Below are 3,182 nucleotides of genomic sequence, written 5' to 3'. Positions count from 1 at the left end.
ATCCGAATGGTTTTTGTTTACCTTGGAGTCGAATAGGATCTTGCGAAATTTTCTATATATTTTGGATGAAGCAATGTGAAAGCAGGTAGGAACTTGTTGTTTGGTCTAACTGATGTGAAAACTTTACTGGTGACAACTAATTAGTGCGATGTACAACACCTTTACTCGGTCAGTGCGAGAAGCTTTGACTTTCGGTTTGTGTCACATCGCAAATGCCAATTCTGGTTTTTGCGCGAAGGAGAGATTGTGTTGCTTTTTATTGGCAATGTTATGTTGCACACATAATAACATATAATATTGATAGATAATTGAAATTGCATGATCGTCATTAATTTATAGATCATTTACATTGTAGATCAAATATTTCTATATTTATACATTTGTAGGGGGGTGGGGGGGTTGTTATACAGTCTGTGTTCTATGTGTTTTTATGTCAGACAGGGGTCAGGAAGTGTACGTTTCAGATATTTATATTAGGCCGGAGTGCACGCGATGGACCTCTGTCTGTTGTTGTGTTCTGTTGGATCTTGCCCTAAATTCTGTTCACACTTATGGCCGTTTTCGCCTTAAATCCATTTCGCCAAAGGTTGTTTCGCCCTACACCAATATATCTTAAAGTTATGAACATCAGTGGAAATGATGTTAATTTCTAAAAAAGCTTAATATTTTCATGGAATTAGATCAAAGTTCTTGGTTTCACAAGCAAATGTCTTGTCGAAAGAATTCCACGCTGCTTTGTTTGACCACGTACAAATATGTTTTGAGTGAAACAACTTGGTATGAAACGAACTGGACCTGGAGCGAACGGAATTTAGGGCGAAACAACACTGTCCTGTCCTCATGTACCAGTCCTGTCCTCATGTACCAGTCCTGTCCTCATGTACCAGTCCTGCACTAATTGTTGACAGTTTACCTGTCTGTGGCTCCATGCTTTGCTGTCTGTGGCTCCATGCTTTGCTGTCTGTGGCTGTGTCAGTGTCAGTGCTCCGTTTTGACTTTTCATTGGTCCAATGGACCATAGTTTTGTATTGTCAATGTTTTGTATATAGGCAATTTCGTAACAGGAGAAATTAAAATGCAGGGCAAGACTGAACTCCAAACTCCAGACGGACGTTCTACGAATTGAGACACCTGGTTGGCAGTGATAAACACTGTTCAATATCACTACAGATTTTTTTACACAGGTCATTGCAAAATTTTACATTTGTTCTGTATTTAAATTGCCATTGTATAGAAACCTACCAATCATCGGTGTTTTATGAGACAATTATAAATCTGGACTGATGATCGTGATATCATTACATGTACATTTGTGACTTCACTATAATCAAGGCGTTGGGGAAAGCTGTCTGTTTTATTTATTTACAATCTACCTTAAAATTGAAGAAGAAATATGAAATTTAGATGTCAGTTTAGTGTCAAAAATTAATGGAAAACATAAAATATTTAAATATTGTCTACATGAACAGATTACACTGGGAAATGATCGCTGCAGTTAAACTTTCACCTTTTTTGCCCTCCCTATTGCGGGCGAATTCATCATAACAGCGAATATTAGTAGAAAACAAATAATACACAGTAATTACTTGTGAAAGACGAAATTAACACTGGGAGAACATGCATTTTTTGAAGTAACGGGTCCAGATGAAGTTCCAGCCCTGCTACTAAAACTATGTGACCTGATGCTATCTCATCCATGCTAACCTGGGTCATTGAAACATTAATCAACAATGGAAGCGTCCCCTTTGATATGAAGAAAGCTGACTTCACCCCTCTATTCAAGAAGGGAGACAAATCCAAGTAACAATGTATAGTAGCTACGGGCCAGTGTCACTGACGTCATAGTGATGTATAGTAGCTACGGGCCAGTGTCACCTACGTCAAAGTGATGTATAGTAGCTACGGGCCAGGGTCACTGACGTCATAGTGATGTATAGTAGCTACGGGCAAGTGTCACTGACGTCATAATGATGTATGGTAGCTACGGGCCAGTGTCACTGACGTCAAAGGGATGTATAGTAGCTACAGGCTAGTGTCACTGACGTCAAAGTGATGTATAGTAGCTACGGGCCAGTGTCACCTACGTCAAAGTGATGTATAGTAGCTACGGGCAAGTGTCACTGACGTCAAAGTGATGTAAAGTAGCTACAGGCCAGTGTCACCTACGTCAAAGTGATGTATAGTAGCTACGGGCAAGTGTCACTGACGTCATAGTGATGTATAGTAGCTACGGGCCAGTGTCACTGACGTCATAGTGATGTATAGTAGCTACGGGCAAGTGTCACTGACGTCATAATGATGTATAGTAGCTACGGGCCAGTGTCACTGACGTCATAGTGATGTATAGTAGCTACGGGCCAGTGTCACTGATGTCGAAGTGATGTATAGTAGCTACGGGCCAGTGTCACTGACACCAAGTGATGTATAGTAGCTACGGGCCAGTGTCACTGACGTCAAAGTGATGTAAAGTAGCTACGGGCCAGTGTCACTCACGTCATAGTTATGTATATTTGCTACGGGCCAGTGTCACTGACGTCGAAGTGATGTATAGTAGCTACGGACCAGTGTCACTGACATCAAAGTGATGTATAGTAGCTACAGGATAGTGTCACTGACGTCAAAGTGATGTATAGTAGCTACGGGCCAGTGTCACACACGTCATAGTGATGTATAGTAGCTACGGGCCAGTGTCACTGACGTCAAAGTGATGTATAGTAGATACGGGCTAGTATCACTGACGTCACAGTGATGTATAGTAGCTACGGGCCAGTATCAATGACGTCAAAGTGATGTATAGTAGCTACGGGCCAGTGTCTGTATAGTAGCTACAGGCTAGTGTCACTGACATCAAAGTGATGTATAGTAGCTACGGGCCAGTGTCTGTATAGTAGCTACAGGCTAGTGTCACTGACATCAAAGTGATGTATAGTAGATACGGGCCAGTGTCACTGACGTCAAAGTGATGTATATTAGCTACAGGCCAGTGTCACTGACTTCAAAGTGATGTATATTAGCTACGGGCCAGTGTCACTGACCTCAAAGTGATGTATAGTAGCCACAGGCTAGTATCACTGACATCATAGTGATGTATAGTAGCTACGGGCCAGTGTCACTGACATCAAAGTGATGTATAGTAGCTACGGGCCAGTGTCACTGACGTCAAAGTGATGTATAGTAGCTAC

At 41.6% G+C, this 3,182-nt stretch overlaps 1 protein-coding gene across 4 annotated transcripts in view; it reads left to right on the top strand.

The window, feature by feature from the left end:
- Positions 1-3,182, top strand: part of LOC110464060 — a 36,797-nt gene continuing 33,615 nt past the window's right edge. For 2 of the 4 annotated variants that reach the window (XM_021519079.1, XM_021519078.1), the window contains exon 1: positions 1-85. The gene's annotated coding sequence lies outside the window, so the exon portion shown is untranslated. The other 2 variants (XM_021519081.1, XM_021519082.1) reach the window with 2 other exon arrangements.

Source organism: Mizuhopecten yessoensis, unplaced genomic scaffold (genome assembly GCF_002113885.1).
Source record: "Mizuhopecten yessoensis strain PY_sf001 unplaced genomic scaffold, ASM211388v2 scaffold10953, whole genome shotgun sequence".
NCBI classification, from domain to species: domain Eukaryota; kingdom Metazoa; phylum Mollusca; class Bivalvia; order Pectinida; family Pectinidae; genus Mizuhopecten; species Mizuhopecten yessoensis.
Note: the sequence above shows the minus strand (reverse complement) of the source record. Positions and strands in the feature narration are given on the sequence as shown.